General features: G+C 39.8%; 1 long non-coding RNA gene across 3 annotated transcripts; it reads right to left on the bottom strand.

Moving 5' to 3' along the window:
- Window positions 1–2,548: 2,548 nt before the first annotated feature.
- On the bottom strand, window positions 2,549–9,502 carry LOC113116858 (uncharacterized). 3 transcript variants are annotated; one of them, XR_003294086.1, is made up of 4 exons: window positions 9,236–9,502; window positions 9,057–9,141; window positions 7,554–7,583; window positions 2,549–4,089 (listed from the first exon to the last, which is right to left on the bottom strand). It is a non-coding gene; the product is annotated as an uncharacterized LOC113116858 (long non-coding RNA). The 3 variants fall into 3 exon arrangements; XR_003294085.1 differs by having other exon boundaries at window positions 9,057–9,502; XR_003294084.1 differs by lacking the exon at window positions 9,057–9,141.
- Between the last annotated feature and the right edge of the window lie 9,318 nt (window positions 9,503–18,820).

The raw sequence follows: 18,820 nt of genomic DNA, 5'->3' as shown, positions 1-18,820 counted from the left end.
CTGCAGCAGAGGGGGAGATTGTGTTTGAATAACGGTTGCTTCTGTTCTTTTCATCGATATTAATAAGACTTGCATTTGGGTCATATGATTTATTTACTAAAATTAAATAAGTAACTAGATTAATAATAATAATAATAATAATAATAATTACTATTAATAATATTATTATCATCATCAATGTTTTATAAATGTGTGTGTGTGTTTTATGTATTTGCTTTATTTTTTTAATTATTAATTATTACCTTCCTTGTTTGGACATTTTTTGAGCAAATGTTTTCCAAAAACACAATTTTCAGTTCCTTTAGTGTATACATCAGCACCATTTCTGATGTTTGTATTTACCGTGGAGTACTGAGACAATTCCAGATGTGGAGATGTGACATTTGATCGACCACTAATATTTCATCAGACTTCTTTTGAAGGGAAGCCCAGAGGAACGGTTTGGGAAAGCAATCCTCCTGGCCTTGGGAAAATCATGCTCCGGTGAGCAGATGATCATTGTCTCATCTCCCATAAAGAATCGGACAGATTTCAAACCCCATCATAAGATCCCAGCAGCTTCACCACAAGTGTGATCGCTGAGCTGAGCCACTCGTGACATGATGTTTCACAATCTTTTGCGTGATATTACAGTACTGAGGCCATAATTTGTCCACGTATGTCACACATACACACACACACACACACGCACACACACACACACACACACACCCACACACACACACACACTGGAGTGGATTATGAACATAATGGAGCTGCTTCACTGAACAGTAAAGGGTTTTTCTAGTAATAATTGCTTTTCTTTACTGCTGTCATTTAAATGGGTTTAATATGGCCCATAAAGCAGGACAGTGTGTGTGTGTGTGTGTGTGTTTTTGCCCTCTAGTACTCGTAAAAATGTGATCTTTCTATTTACATGAGCTCATATATAAACACAGGATCTGTTGTCAGCATCAGTCATTCTGAAGAAGAAGAACTGACCTAAAGAACCAGTTCACAGAAAAGCATTTAATTTCCCCATTTGCCTGAGGCTCTGGATTACAGGTAAAATTGTAAATAATGTTCAGTTTCTCACACAGACCAATCATTTGGCTTCATTAGACATCCATATATTGCCAGGAGTCATGGGTTTAATTTTTTTTCCAGTATATTATTTTATTACATTTTGCTGTCTTATGTTCTCTTGGAAAATTGTTACCCAACAAATACCCTTGAAAACTACTTTAAAACCTTTCTAAATTGGAAATGTATACTATTTCAACTTGTTTCTTTACAATGAGAAACTATAACTTTTTTTTTATATATATATATTTAGAAATATTCCAATTTTAAATGATAAATCGCCCAAATTACTTTAGCACCTGGCTGATTAGAAAAGATCAGACAATCATGATTAGAGATCATCAGTTAATAGCACACAAAAGAACAGAAATATAAGTGTTTAACAGAATGTGCATATTGTAGTTCCTGGTTCCGAATCACACATAATATCCCCTTTGACTTTAAATTCCGAGAGATGCATTTGTCTACACAGCACATCTGGATATCTGTAGATTATAATGTCCATCATTTGATCATCATTTGCTTAATTACGTATGTTGTTCTTCTTTCCTGGTGGGTGTCCCATGTTTCACACAGGGTTCACTGCTTGGCTTCATCTCATCCACTTGACTAGGTCTGTGATGTCCTCTGGGGTTAGGTCCACTGCCCACATGTCCTCCGTGATGCTGTCCATCCACCATTTCTTAGGTCATCCTCTCTGTCTGCGGTCTCCCGGGTTGAAGTGGAGTGCTGTTCTTGCCCAAAAAGTCTTTGTTGCTGTGCATGACATGGCCATAGCACCTAAGATAGGCTTCTCTTGACTTTACTGTAAATGTGGCAACTCGAAGTCTTCACCTGATGTCCTTGTTCATTATGTAATCATGGGGAGTTAGCCCAAGCATCCATCGGAGCATCCTCATTTTTAATCGCATGAAGGGCTAGCTTGTGTTTCTTGGTGTTGGGCCAACATTTGGCTCCATAGAGTGCAAGTAGGTGTACTACGGTCTTATAGACCTTTGCCTTGAGGTGTTCTGGGATTTTCTGAATGGACTGGATCCCAGTGACTTGTCTCCACTTCATCCACGCCCTGTTAATTCTAGTTTGGGCACCAGGAGTGGTGTCACTGTCTGAGGGAACCCGGGACTGGTATTCGAAATGGGCAGTCTTGTTTAAATCCTGGCCATTGATGTGTTTAGTGCCATTGGTTTTTGGAGCTGCATTCAAGGTACTCTGTCTTTGCAATAATTACTTTAAAGTTGTTTTCAATTAGCTGGTTCTACAATTGCTGTGCTTGATCCTCATGGTTCTCGAACTTTGAATCTGCAAGAGTGACAACATCAAAGGATGAACAGCAGGGATGAAAGAGCTGACCCTTGATGGACGCTGATTGTGATGTCAAAGAGTGATAATATTCTGTTTTACGATAGGTCCAGGAAAGCTGTATGCACCGTGTTGTGTTTCTCCATTACCAGCAGGACAGCATGGATGGTATAAGTGGTGCCCCAGACAGCAAAACTCATCTGGGCCAAATCTGGCCCAGGCCAATCGGAAGATCTGGCCCAGATCCGCGCAACGGACTTGGGCCGGGGTCTTTTGGCACAACGGGCCAATACCGGCACGGATCCGTTTTTACCGGATCCGGACCAGAGCTGGGCCAGCTCTGGATTCCTTTATTATGATTTGGCCTAAATGTGGGCCGGATCTGGTCCAGTACCATTTTGGATCCGTGCCGGATCTGGGCCAGCTCACATATATATGCTAACACACACACACACAAATAAGTTGCATACATATCTAGAATTCAAATACAGTTAGTTTATTTGGATAGTACTGTTCACAATACATATTTCAGAACACCTTTACAGAAAATGCATGTTTCTTTGTTACAAATAAAAAGTAATGTCCATATACCACAGTATTTGTACAGTTACCTGATAATACAAATCACATAAGTAGATTATGAAATAATTAATACCATTAAAGCAATCATTACAAGCATCTTACATAACAGATAATAAAATATTTGATTGTCTTATGGCACTGATATTTTTTTTTTTGTTAAGTTGTTATACAAACCTCTTAAGACAACAAAACGTTTAAAGTACTGAGTATTGAACACTATTAAAACAATATTCATATTAAAACAATTGAATTACTACAAAAAACAATGCAAAAGACGTGCCATTGTGCATTTTTCTTTCATTTTGATAATTTATGCACAAAAAAGCAAAATTAAAGGTTTATTTGGTACACTACCCCAAGCAGTACAAGTCTATAATTCTAGTGCTTCCTGTACATAATATTCACTAAGCTTAAAGGGTAAGTTCATCCAAATCTAAAAATTCTGTCATTAATTACTCACACTCATGTTGTTCCAAACTCGTAAGACAACTTGTTCATCTTTGGAACACAAATTAAGATATTTTTGATGAATTCTGAGACCTCTCTGACCCTCCCATAGATAGCAATGTAATTATCACGATCTAGGTACAGAAACGTGGCAAGAAGATCGGTAAAATAATCTATGTGACAACAGGGATTCAACAATAATTTTACAAAGCTACGAGAATACTTTTTGTAACAAATATAATGACTTTATTCAACAAACTGTCTCCTTGATTTCACCATGGTGCTAATTTGGAGAGGATCCATGCACTGAATGTGAGCAGAGCATGCTATTATGTGTGAGCTTAAGGGTCAGAGGGGTCTCAGAATTCTTCAAGAAATATCTTAATTTGTGTTCCGAAGATGAATGGAGAACTTACAGGTTTAGAATGACATGAGGGTGAGTAGTTAACACAGAATTAAAATTTTTGGGTGAACAGACCCTTTAAACCAGTGCTACACAATGAGAAAGAGAATAATCTGAACAAGTACCACAGGCAAGTGTTTATATCACAGGGAAATGTTCTTATAAATGTGTCACCATTGTGTGATTGAGTTGGTTCTAGTAGTAATAGAGTCCTCTGCAATGCTGTTTTTGAGGTTAATGGGATCCCTCCGTCTGACTCCACAGCTTAAAAACAGTTCCCTCCTTTTCATTTGTCTCTAAAAAAACAAAGCAAAAAAAAAAAACATGACATATGGACAAAAATGTTATTGCCATACACACACACACACACAACACACGTAAGCATGCATCCTGTACATACACACACACACATACTGTATACACACACATTTAAGGTCAAAAGTTTACATATACCTTGCAGAATTTACAAAATGTTGAACATTTTTGACAAAAGAGGGATATACAAAATGCAACTTATTTTTTATTTAGTACTAGCCTGAATCAGATATTTCACATAAAATATATTGTCCACAAGAGAAAATAGTTTACTTTATAAAAATGACCCCGTTCAATAGTTTACATAGACTTAGTACTTAATACTGTGTTGTAAGTACCACACAGACTTATTAAAGCATTGATATAGGACTATGACTGTCATAACAGGTACAGGTACAGTATTGTTCAAAATAATAGCAGTACAATGTGACTAACCAGAATAATCAAGGTTTTTAGTATATTTTTTATTGCTACATGGCAAGCAAGTTACCAGTAGGTTCAGTAGATTGTCAGAAAACAAACAAGACCCAGCATTCATGATATGCACGCTCTTAAGGCTGTGCAATTGGGCAATTAGTTGAAAGGGGTGTGTTCAAAAAAATAGCAGTGTCTACCTTTGACTGTACAAACTCAAAACTATTTTGTACAAACATTTTTTATTTCTGGGATTTAGCAATCCTGTGAATCAATAAACTAATATTTAGTTGTATGACCACAGTTTTTTAAAACTGCTTGACATCTGTGTGGCATGGAGTCAACCAACTTGTGGCACCTCTCAGCTGTTATTCCACTCCATGATTCTTTAACAACATTCCACAATTCATTCACATTTCTTGGTTTTGCTTCAGAAACAGCATTTTTGATATCACCCCACAAGTTCTCAATTGAATTAAGGTCTGGAGATTGGGCTGGCCACTCCATAACATTAATTTTGTTGGTTTGGAACCAAGACTTTGCCCGTTTACTAGTGTGTTTTGGGTCATTGTCTTGTTGAAACAACCATTTCAAGGGCATGTCCTCTTCAGCATAGGGCAACATGACCTCTTCAAGTATTTTAACATATGCAAACTGATCCATGATCCCTGGTATGCGATAAATAGGCCCAACACCATAGTAGGAGAAACATGCCCATATCATGATGCTTGCACCTCCATGCTTCACTGTCTTCACTGTGTACTGTGGCTTGAATTCAGAGTTTGGGGGTCGTCTCACAAACTGCCTGTGGCCCTTGGACCCAAAAAGAACAATTTTACTCTCATCAGTCCACAAAATGTTCCTCCATTTCTCTTTAGGCCAGTTGATGTGTTCTTTGGCAAATTGTAACCTCTTCTGCACATGCCTTTTTTTTAACAGAGGGACTTTGCGGGGGATTCTTGAAAATAGATTAGCTTCACACAGACGTCTTCTAACTGTCACAGTACTTACAGGTAACTCCAGACTGTCTTTGATCATCCTGGAGGTGATCATTGGCTGAGCCTTTGCCATTCTGGTTATTCTTCTATCCATTTTGATGGTTGTCTTCCGTTTTCTTCCACGTCTCTCTGGTTTTGCTCTCCATTTTAAGGCATTGGAGATCATTTTAGCTGAACAGCCTATCATTTTTTGCACCTCTTTATAGGTTTTCCCCTCTCTAATCAACTTTTTAATCAAAGTACGCTGTTCTTCTGAACAATGTCTTGAACGACCCATTTTCCTCAGCTTTCAAATGCATGTTCAACAAGTGTTGGCTTCATCCTTAAATAGGGGCCACCTGATTCACACCTGTTTCTTCACAAAATTGATGACCTCAGTGATTGAATGCCACACTGCTATTTTTTTGAACACACCCCTTTCAACTAATTCAACTAATTGCCCAATTGCACAGCCTTAAGAGCGTGCATATCATGAATGCTGGGTCTCATTTGTTTTCTGAGAATCTACTGAACCTACTGGTAACTTGTTTGCCACGTAGCAATAAAAAAATATACGAAAAACCTTGATTATTCTGGTTAGTCACATTGTACTGCTATTATTTTGAACAATACTGTACATCTCAATAAATTAGAATGTCATGGAAAAGTTCATTTATTTCAGTAATTCAACTCAAATGTGAAAATTGTGTTTTAAATAAATTGAGTGAACACAAACTGAAGTAGTTTAAGTCTTTGGTTCTTTTAATTGTGATCACATTTAACAAAAACATACCAATTCACAATCAGAATATGGTGATATGTCAATCAGCTAATCAACTTAAAACACCTGCAAAGGTTTCCTGAGTCTTCAAAATGGTCTCTCAGTTTGGTTCACTAGGCTACACAATCATGGGGAAGACTGCTGATCTGACAGTTGTCCTGAAGACAATCATTGACACCCTTCACAAGGAAGGTAAGCCACAAACATTCACTGCCAAAGAAGCTGGCTGCTCACAGAGTGCTGTATCCAAGCATGTTAATAGAAAGTTGAGTGGAAGGAAAAATTGTGAAAGAAAAAGATGCACAACCAACCGAGAGAACCACAGCCTTATGAGGATTGTCAAGCAAACTGGATTCAAGAACTTGAGTGAACTTCACAAGGAATGGACTAAGGTTGGGGTCAAGACATCAAGAGCCACCACACACAGAAGTGTCACCTATTTACCAAGAAATTTTGGAGCACTTCATGTTTCCTTCTGCTGACCAGCTTTTTGAAGATGCTGATTTCATTTTCCAGCAGGATTTGTCACCTGTCCACACTGCCAAAAGCACCAAAAGTTGACTAAATGACCATGGTGTTGGTGATCTTGACTGTCCAGCAAACTCACCAGACCTGAACCCCAGAGAGAATCTATGAGGTATTGTCAAGAGGAAAATGAGAAACAAGAGACCAAACAATGCAGATGAGCTGAAGGCCACTGTCAAAGAAACCTGGTCTTCCAGACCACCTCAGCAGTGTCACAAACTGATCACCTCCATGACACGCTGAATTGAGACAGTAATTAAAGCAAAAGGAGCCCCTACCAAGTATTGAGTACATGTGCAGTAAATGAACATACTTTCCAGAAGGCCAACAATTCACTAAAATCTTTTTTTCTTTTTTTTTACGAAGTATTCTAATTTGTTGAGCCAAAATCATCACAATTAAAAGAACCAAAGACTTTAACTACTTCAGTCTGTGTGCACTGAATTTATTGAATACACGAGTTTCACAATTTGAGTTGAATTACTGAAATAAATGAACTATCCATGACATTCTAATTTATTGAGATGCGCCTGTATATAGTTCAGGATGCTGAGTGTGAAGTTATTTAAAGGGGCATTTCTCCAGAAAGCTGCAAACCACAAACAGTCCTAACATACATTATGCTTTGAACAGCACTAGTTGTAACATTATCAGGCACTCAATATTATCAATACACAATTATACATTGTAGCATTCAAATAGTTTTAATAACTTAACCTCCACTGAAATAGAAAAAAGGGGGACTCACCTTACTATCTGACAGTCCCTGCTCTGGAACCTGAAATTGAAACAGATTGTTATATAGTGTTACTGGACAATTTCTCAATACATTTACTCAATAAAAATGGATTATACTGTTAGCAGAAATAAAAGCATCTTTTGGCAAAGATTTTATAAAAATAAAAATTAAAACATACCAAACAATATAATGTAATACATGTCCCTCTCTGTTTTTATCATTCAGAATGCCCGAGAACGTTCTGTCTGCTTAATAAGGGTACTATCAAAAGTTTGGACACATTACTATTTTTTATATCTTTGAAATATGTCTCTTGCTTATCAAGCCAGCATTTATCTGATCAACTGTAATGTTCAAAAATTTAACATTTCAAATAATGGTTTTCTATCTTAACATACTTCAAAATATTATTTATTGCTTTGATCAAAGCTCGGTGTTAGAAACGTTGTGCTGCTTATTTGTTTATTATTATTATTTTTTTTATTCACATTTTTTTATTTTGGGGGGGGGGGTGGGGAGCATGTGATACTTTTTTTTTGTATTTATTGATGAATAAAAAGTTATTTATTCAGCTTTTCCATCACATAAATAAATAATATTTTAATGAAAATTTTAAAAGACTTATAATCAGTTCAAATATTTATTTTCTTGTGAATATATTGTGAAATGTTATTTATTTCTGTGATCAAATGTATTTTCAGCATCATTCCTCCAGTCTTCAGTGTCACATGATCTTCAGAAATCATTCTAATATGATGATTTGCTGCTCAAGAAACATTTCTGATTATTATTATCAATATTTAAAACAGTTATAGTCTTAATATATTCAAAAATCATGATTTACAACCATTCAAATGTTTGATATGTGTGTGTTATTAAAAAGAAATGACTGTTTTCATTCAGCATATAGCCATTAAATTGATAGAAGTAAAACATTTATAATGTTGCAAAAATATATTTCACATAAATTGTTCTTTTGAACTTTCTGTTCACCAAAGAATCATAGAAATGTTTCCAGGAAATTTTAAGCAGCAAAAAATAAACCAAAATAAATCCAGCACTCAACCTGCATTTTGGAATAATTTCTGAAGGATCATGCTCTGAAGACTGCAGTAATGATGCTGAAATTTTACAGGAATAAGCTACAACATTAAAATACATTCAAACAGAAAATTATTTAACATTGTAATAATATTTCACAATATTACTTTTAACTTTATATTTGATAAAATAAATGCAAGCAGTCTTAAAGGATTAGCTCACTTCTAAATTAATTTACTCATAATTTACTCCCTTTATTTATTGTCTTTCTTTCTTCAGTCAAAAAGAACTCTGGAATGTTTTCCTCAAAAATAAGAAAATTTTAATTCAGAAATGACTTAATTAGAGTTAGCACTGCGAGCTCACTATAATTACCATGCAGCGATCTTTTATTATAGGAAGAGTTAAAAGAACTAAAGTTTAAATTAAGTAATTAAGTTAAACATTTGTTAATTATGTATAATTGCAGACCTCTGGACGTTTTCTTCATGTTAGCAAGTCCTCTGATAACATAGGCCTTAGTGTTCGCCAACAATAGCTACAGTCTGACACAGATCTAAGAATCAATAAAAAACACCAAACCTTTAAGTTATCGAATAAGTTTCACAGCATAAGACATTGATTTAGTTTGTTCGCACGGTGTGTCATACCTTGGTGGGGTTTTTGAGGATAACAGCGAGCAGTCTGTATTTTCCTCGACCGTCTTGACATCTTCTCCTGTTCTGAACTTCAGAAAAAAAAAACGGAAAAAACCGCGCGCTCGTTTCTACGGACGCGGCCCGGATCCGCTCTGCGACTGTAGTTCCCGCCCACTGAAACCGCACCTGGGCTGGATCCGTGTTACAGCCCTGAAACGGGTGTGACTGTAACGCGGATTTGCCGGTTTGAAAACGTATCTGGATCGGAGTCGTCTGCTGTCTGGGGCCTCAGTGAACCACACTTATTACATGTGACGGTGACAATTCTTCAAAGACGTCAGTCTAACACTCGCTCAAAGATCTTTAATGTGTGGAACAGTAATCAAATTGGCTGGATGTTTGCACACATGCTGAAATCCCCCTTGCCTTTCCAAATAGGCACAGTTGTACTATTTGTTCAGACCTGGAGAGGCTTGTTCTCAGCCACAATGTGGTTGAAGAGGTTTGGCAAGGAATGACGCTCCACGATCACCAAAAATCTTCAAGACCTCTGCTGGTATGTTGTCAGGGCCAATTTGCTTGCTGCTTTTTATCTTCTCTACAGATAGTTTCACCACTGTGATAATTTGTATAATTTTGTGTATAGGGCCAAGAATGTGCGGGGGGCTTGGTATTGGCTGATGTTGAAATTCCTCATTACAAATGCTGGAAAAATACTCTAACGTAGGACTGATGACAGGTCTTGCAGGACTTGATGGTCAGGGCCTTTGACTTGCATGACATAGCCAATGTCTTGGGTGAAGCAGTGGTTGGACTTGCCAAGGCAGGAAATGTTGTTTAAAATTATATAATTATAAAATATAAATTCCTGGTAATGCTGGATCTTTGCAGTGGTTACTGCCTGCTCTGCTGCTGATTTCAGCAATCAATATCATTTCAAGTCAGCTATAAGCTGAGTGTTCCTCAAGGTTTGAAAGCCATTTTTCTTCTCTCAAATCACCCATTGCACTTCTTCTTTTCACCACCATTCTTGCTTGTCAATGAATTTCCAGCATGATTTGGTCTTTCCCATGCTCGATTCTGCCGCTCAGTGAATATTGTCCACTGCCCGATTCCACATAGCTTCCACTATTTGACCGGGTCAGAAGTTGTCACTTAATTTTCCCCTACTTAATTTGCTCAGAGCCTGGTATTGGCTTGCTGTCTGATGTAGTTGGTCCATTTGTATACCCAGCACCAGGAGACGATGTTGGGGTTGCAACTCTGTCATAGGGAACAACTTTTAGTGTTGGTCACTAGCTTCAAGTCTTGCCCATGAACCATACAGCAGTCGATATGAGTCTTATGGCCACAGCTGATGTAGGTGGCCAGGTGGGAAGATCTTTTTCTTGAATTACATGTTGGTCACAGCCAGTTCATGGGTTTCTACAAAGCCTAGTATACGACATCCATTGTCGTTATATACACCAAGTCCATGTCCTCCGTGGCAGTGACCACCCATCTTTTCCAACGTCCTCATTCAAATCTCCTCAGAGGATGATGTGGTCTTCTGGGGCAATTGTCCGTAAGTGTATGGGGCTCTCCCAGAAATTGTCTTTCTTACCGCCAGGGAACCTGGTCTGATGAAGTGTAGCAGGATATTATTTGGGCTATGGTTGATTCTGATTCAATTTTCACTTCAGTTAATTTGTCGTAGAAGTGTTGACTGATCACAAAGTGCAATTGTAGATGATCTTATACCCTTCTCTGATTTATTTTGTCTTGATCAATTTCAGTTTATTTCCTGTATGCATGCAATGTTACTTCGTTTGGTCTTGAGAAAGTCAACTAACTCATAATGGCTCCCTGGTGAGCGGTTCAATATTGATAGTGGCAAATCATATTTGGACTAGCTTCTTTATCCTACTACTGTTAAGGAAGCAGACGGACAACCAGGTAAACAATAGTGAAGGTGGTTTATTTTGAACAGCAGAGTATCAGATTGAATGATACATTACCCCCCTCCCCAGGGCCCGCTCCTGAGGGCCGAGGTCTCCGGTGTCGTGGTGGTCTCCCTCGTCCACGAGGTGCAGGGTACTGAGGATGGTTGGAATGAAACTCCTCCATGAGTGTGGGATCTAGGATGTCGACTCTCGCGATCCACGATCTTTCCTGGTTCCAGGAGTTCTGGTGACCATTACAGAAGGTCCTGAGGAATCGTCCCACTTCCTGGATCTTCCTCTCCATCTGGCCATTGGTCTGAGGGTGATAGCCAGAGGAGAGGCTTCTGTGAGAAGTAGGCACATGGGTGGAGTAATTTGGGTGTCCCATGATGTTGAGAGAGGATGGTTCCAACTCTGGAAGTCGAGGCATCCACCTCCACGACAAAGGGAAGTTATGGATCTGGATGCGTCAGGAGTGGAGCTTGTGTGAAGGCGGATTTGAGGGATTGGAAGGCTGCGGCCCCTTCAGGAGTCCAGAGAAGATTCTTCAGTTTACCTTTGAGTAAGTTGGAGAGAGGAGTGGTAATGATACTGTAACCTCATATGAAACGTCTGTAAAAGTTGGCGAATCCAAGAAATCTCTGGAGTTCTTTGATCGTGGTTGGTTCTGGCCAGGAAATGACTGCAGCCACCTTCCTCTCATCCAGGAGGACCCCTGTTGGTCAATGATGTAACCCAAGAACTGGACTGATGGGAGTTGAAATGAACACTTCTCGGCCTTCAGGAAGAGGTGATGTGCTCTTAGTGTGTGGACCTCCGTAACATGGTGACGATGCTTGACTTCATTCCAGAAGTAGATGAGGATGTCATATATATAAACGACCACGAAGCAATGCAGAAACTCCCGGAGGACTTCATGTATGAAGTTTTGGAACACGGAAGGGGCGTTGACCAAACCATAGGGCATAAAAAGATATTCATAGTGGCCAGTAGGGGTCACAAAAGTGGTCTTCCATTCATCCCCTTCACGTATTCTCAACAGATTGTAAGCTTTGCGGAGTTCCAACTTAGTGAAGATGGTAGCAGACCTAAGTTGTTCGAGGGCAGGGGATATTTGAATTTGATGGTGCTTTGGTTAAAGCTGCGGTAGGGAACTTTTGACGCTCTAGCGGTAAATAAACAGAACTGCTTGCGTCTTGCGGAAGAACATCGTAGCCGGAACTACTTCTCTCTGTTTATGTCTATGAAGAATCACAAAGGTACTGGGTTACTCTGCTGCGGTACCGCCGGAGCAATCTAAAATAGTCTGAATATAAACACTTATTATAGGTGCACCCTAGTGATTCAGGACAAGCTAAAAACACGGTTTGGAAAATGGATTCATGGTGTACTCGCTTATTATATACATTTTTCTACATTTTGAACACAAACAAAGTTACGGACCGCAGCTCTGATTTAATAATTGCAAATGGCAATAGGACCACTGGGAGGAGCCAGAGGAGCTTGATTTTTTTCACAGATTATCTGTCTCATATTCTACTGTCAGGTCATAATGACAGGTTTAACAAATATGTAAAAAAATATATAGGTTTACAAAAGTTACCTACTGCAGCTTTAAGGGTCCGGTAATCAATGCATGGCCGTAGCCCTCCATGCTTTTTGGCCACAAAAAAAAAAACGGGTAGATCTTTCCTCTGGGCAATGGGGCATTAGGAATCCGGTCAATGGCGCAGTCCCATGGCAGATGAGGGGGTAGCTGGGAAGCACTCTTGGGGCAGAAGATGTCTTGGAAAGAAGAGTAGAAGTCAGGAATCTTCGTGGACTGCTTCTCAAGTGGACTTTCAACTGACGTGACATAGACTGGGACAGGATTCGGAATCGATCGAGGAAGAATCGGGAAACATTTTGGGAAACATTCTTTGCGCCACTTCATCACTTCCTCGGACGCCCAAGAGATGATGGGATCATGCTTCACCAGCCATGGCTGCCCAAGTATGATATCCATGTTGGCTCCCTCCTGAACCAGCAGCTGAATATCTTCCCTGTGTAAGGCTCCGATTTGAAGTGAAAAGGTCTCCCACTTCCGGTGAAAACGTGGACATGCAGTGATGAACTTGGTTATAGGTTGGATCTGGTAAATACTTGACGAGGCTTCGGTACGGAGCTGGAGCTGGCGACAGAGGGTCCCGAGATTAAATTTCCTGCTGACCCAGAGTCGATGAGAGCATGAACTGAAACAGAGGATGTGTGGGTTGTTAACTGGACACAAATAGTGAGAGGATGCATATTTTCATCATCGGTACGGAAAACACTCACCGATGTTCGTATGGGATGAATTGGACAGTTCAACCGAACATGTCCACTGGCTCCACAATACATGCATAGACCCCAGGTCAGCCTCTTCTGTCTCTCAGAGGCGGTAAGTTTGCCAGATTCAATGATCATAGGTTCTGGTTCTGGAGGGCTGGCGCTTCAGATGGGCGCAGGAGTGCATTAGCGTTAGAATGGGACTGATAAGATTGTATACGATCTGAACATCTGATAGATTGCTGTATGAATTTTTCAAGCCCCATATTGTCATCCAATGCAGCCAGCTGTAGACGGAGTTGGGGAGCAAGACCCAGCCGGTAGGTGGTTAGTAAGTATCGCTCATTCCATCCGCTAGCTGCAGCTACAGTGCGGAAGCGAAGGGCATGTATTCATGAGTAGACACCGTACCTTGAGATAAATTATAGAGTTGCTCACCGGCTGATATCTCTCCATCCGTTCGGTCGAATACTTCCCTGAAGTGGGAGACGAATGCTTTTATAGAACTAATACCTGGACTGGCTTGCTTCCAGATCGTTTCGGCCCATTGGAGAGCTGGACCGGTGAGGAGAAATGTGATGAATGCTATTTTTGACTGGTCGGTAGGATATAGAGTTGGTTGCATCGTGAATATTAAGGAGCATGGGACTGGAAGATGCGGTGGCCGAAGAAGTGCTCGGTGGTGGTGGTGCCGGTGGTGCAGTAGGCGTGATGGTAGGAGAGGACGATAATATCCTCTTCAATGAATCCACCAGCTCTTGGAAGGGATCTGGAACACTCATGTTGTTTTGCTGTCTTTAGGTCCGAGCTTACTGTTAAGGAAGCAGATGGACAACCAGGTAAGCAATAGTGAAGGTGGTTTATTTTGAACAACAGAGTATCAGATTGAATGGGCATGCAGGAATGGGTGAGTATCAGAGTTCTGGTGTGGGGAATACCTGAGTCCGATCCTTGAATGAATGACAGTACTTTCCTTTGCAGGAACAGCGGAAGGAGCTTTCCAGGATGGACTTGAACTTCGCTTGAAGTGGATGACAGACCGATGGCACACACACACGCACCACTGACAGGACTGACTGGCTTACGGCTCGCACACTCCTGGAGAGAGGATCTTGACAGACTGGAATCGTCAGCGAATACTGGTAAGTAAACACAGGAAGGTATGGTTAGTGACACTCGCAGAGAGAAGCACTAAGAGTCTGCTTCGAATAAACGAGCCTGGACAATGAGAGGTGCGTGGTGTGTGCTTATGAAGCAGGGTGGCTGGTGGAGTGCAGGTGTGTGTTGTTAGGACTCAGGTGACTGTGATCGCTGGGTGATTGTGGTGGAGGAACCTGGCCAATCCGTGACAACTACGTCCTTGAGAGACCTGGCATGTTTCTCACACTTCGCGATCAAGTGTGGTGTGCATCACCTCTGGGGGATAGCTTAGTTTGGTGAGCCAAATTTCGAGACCGTTCCATAGGTGCGAAGACTGAAGCATCTTGGAGACATTGCCACAGTTCTTCTGGATTTAGTCTGTTCCAGTTTGTTCTGTTTCTTCATTTCATTCCAGACAGACTGATGATGATGATGAGATTAGATCTTTGTGTGGAGCACTAGCTGCTGTCAGACAAAAATCTCACTGGATTATTACAATTAATGTCAAAATGAATGTTTGGAAATGTAAACTGATATTTCCTACATACACACTACAGCAAAATATTTTTTAGCTGCTGACAGTACTAGTGTTCTAATATATATATATATATATATATATATATATATATATATATATATATATATATATATATATATATATATATATATATATACTGTGAACAAAACTTTTAGTTAAAATCAACTTTTTTTGTTAAATCAAATGTCATATATAGAAAAAAATAAAATAAAACATTGTTATCAGGGACTGGAGAACGTGTGCTGTAGATTTTAATTTATTCAAAAGTTTTCTCCATGATTTCTATTGGATAACTTAAGCATGTACATCAATTCAGCAAGAGATCCAGTAAAGCAGTAGTCTATCCATCTTAAACTCCATATTTCTTTTCTGTTGCTTTCTTTCTCAGATTAGCTTTCCCTTCCGGCCACAATTGCTATTTAGACACCCATCTCACAACTGTTTACAGTATTGATTTATTTAGTGAGTGATTGGGGTTGGAGGGGAAATTAAAACGGCCATCATCAGAGCTGGCCCTGGGCCGGGAACTCTGTGACTGATCATGTCACAGACAAGCTGAGTGTTTAAATGACACAGCCCTGCTAAAATACGCCACTAAAATACTGAGTCTCTACATTTCATAATTTGTGTGATTCACTTGTCTAACTGGGACATCCTCATGAAAATCTACAGTATCATGCTTTTACTTCAGTAATATTATGACTCTGCATCAGTTCCTACTGTAAATGTGCTGAGGGCAAATGCAGTAGTAATCAGTCATGTTGCTCTTTGCAGGGCAGTCAAACAATTTATATTTATATTTTATTATATTTTAGTGAATTTGTTATGTTTTTCCATATGTCTATATATCTTTGATACAAGCTGACATCAGTTGACTGCCAGATATATATCTGAGCCCTAACAAAACCAATACCTCTAATATAATCTTATCCATTTTCTGCTCACAAAACTTTAATCAATGCTCAGGCATAAAAACTTACCACAAATGACAAACATAGCAATACAATTTTCCATAGTTTCATAAATGCTGTCTTCCAAGAATGTTGAATGCATTCAGTACTTTTGTGTGAGAAACGCAACTAAATATAAGAGCATTTTAACATTTCAGCATTCTGCTCCCTAATCCACTCATTTAGATCAGAAAAATCAGCTCTTAATTGTTTTGAAACGTTTCTGAGCATTTGCGTTCAATGGCCTCCATCAGGTCCCACTGTTCCTCCAGCTTCCACCTCCAGCCTCTGAAGATCATGGCTTAATTTGCCTTATTAAGGGCTTAGGCACTAATTGCATTAGGCATATTACCATGTAAGCATTTGAGGCTTCTCAGTCACCCTAAAATGGGATTTTCCAGTCAGCAAAGAGCACATGAGCCTCATACTTAACCATTTGAGCCAAAAATCCATTTAATTTTGCTGCACACTGAAAGTGGACATTTAGAGTGCTGTTAACAACTAGAAACTCATCCCTGATAAAATGGTCCTGCATGAGTCAATCATGATATCAAGATACGTAATAACGGTGCTGCAGAAATTTATTTAGAGGCACACATTTCAAATGAGTCTGGGTAAGGGGGGCATTTTGCTCAATTCTACCATAGTGTAAATATTATGAAATACAAACAAGGTAGAAACTGATATATATATATCATATAGATGTCATCAATTACGTTGACTACAAAAATACGTCAACGTGCGTGAAATGCGTCGACGCGTCACACTGTTTACATCTCGCGTAATGACATACTAGTTCACATATCGTGCCTAAAAACGCGTGGAAAATGCTAGTCACGCCTCTTTCTCCTTCTTTACAAAGCGCTCGGGCAGTTGCGCCCCTGGGATGTCTGCCGTTGCTAAGCAACCATGACGCGCTCTCTCCCTGAAGACGCGGAAATTTCAGCAAAGGATAAATGGATTTGTAGCACTAAAAATAACTTGCAGTAGCTCTGCTACTAAATTTAGTTCAAAATGGCAATCCATATACAGCTATTATCAGCAGTTCATTCATCTTAGCTGAGCTTTCAACGATGTTAGGGATGAAGCTGATTGGTTAGTTCTTGTCACATGACCCGCGGTGCGCATGCGGGATTCTGAAAAGTTGAAATGTTTTTAATTAGATGCAGTGCGGACGCGCCTGTTTTCGCGTACGTGTTGCGATTGCGTCACTTTCATTATGAGCGCGCAAACTGAGCCTATATTGGAAATAACGAACTTGAACGCGCAAAAGACACGATATGTGAACGGCCCCTTAAAAGACAGCACGTCGGGAGACAACAGTCACAAATGGTAAATGGACTGCATTTATATAGCACTTTCAACATACCAAATGGCCATCAAAAGCGCTTTACAATTTGCCTCACATTCATCCATTCACACACACATTCACACACCGACGGCGGTGTCTGCCATACAAGGCGCCATCCAGCTCGTCGAGAGCAGCTGGGGTTAGGTGTCTTGCCCACACTTGGTCAGGTGGAGCCGGGGATTGAACCACCAACCTTCCGGTTTGTAGACAACCTACATGAACCACTGAGCCAGTGCCGCCACAAACCACGAGCTACCCCGAATCAGCTCCAGATCTCTGGAAACCATCATGCTAAACCATAGCAGAACCCTGACCACATTTTATGGTTTGTGATGCTAAAGAACATTTCATGACGTCTCAGACAACTGTAAATTTGTGGCTACTGTGGTTTAATTAGAAGCGCTATCGTAAACTCATATTTACCATAGTAATATAATTTTCTTTGCCTCTTTATTTTTGTATACTGTTAAAACTTCAACCACATTGGTTGAAAATGAATAAAGGTTGAAATGTTATATTAGAAGTTGTACTTATATATTTTTTTGTAAAGTTATCCAAAGTATTCATTAGCTAATCAAAAAAAGAACATTAGATACATTATTTATTGTAATAAAATAAAAGTAGTCGACTAATTGAAAAAAAAAAAAAATCGTTAGATTAGTCGACAGCAAAAATAATCGTTAGTTGCAGCTCTAATATATATATACAAAATATAGTTACAGTATTTCACTTTAGGTATAGGCCAAAATTGTATAATTATATTAGATGAGCGAAAAGGCTGAATAAATTGTATGGTGTTACTCGTCAGTTCCTCTTCAGGAACTAGAGCTGCATCAAACACTATGGGGAACACCTTTAACATGAGCAACTCTGAATATTGTGTGCAATCTAGCCAATGGAAGGGCGTGACGTCACAGAGGGGGTGATGTAAATGACCAGGAAGCTATAAAAGCACATGCCACGCAGCTGGCATCAGCTTTTTCGTCTTTCAGCAAGCGCTTAGTGTGTGCATGTTATCAATCTGTCTTGTGAGTCTTATTTGGTGATGTCTGTTCAGCAAATGTCTAAGAGCAAAGCAAAGACAAGACATTTGGGCGACAGCAGATCACACTTCAGATTGTGTTTTCCTCCCTGCCCACGCTATATTACAAGTGGGGATACACATAGTATGTGTTGCCTGCCTGGGATCGAAGCATGCTATGACCACATTTGAAGGAACCGACTGTCCACATTTTGAAGGTTTGCCAATGCAGACACTTTGATCCCAGAAGGCTCTCTTTGAGGAGGGAGCCTACACCAGCATTCCCTGCAGGTCTGGCCCCGCTTCTGCTGAGACAGAACGGCAGCTGCACTCGTGGAGTTCGCCGGTGGAATTGACAGAGGGAATGG

This window comes from Carassius auratus, chromosome 16, assembly GCF_003368295.1.
Source record: "Carassius auratus strain Wakin chromosome 16, ASM336829v1, whole genome shotgun sequence".
NCBI classification, from domain to species: domain Eukaryota; kingdom Metazoa; phylum Chordata; class Actinopteri; order Cypriniformes; family Cyprinidae; genus Carassius; species Carassius auratus.
The sequence above is the reverse complement of the archived record's forward strand: the minus strand, read 5'-3'. Positions and strand labels throughout refer to the sequence as shown.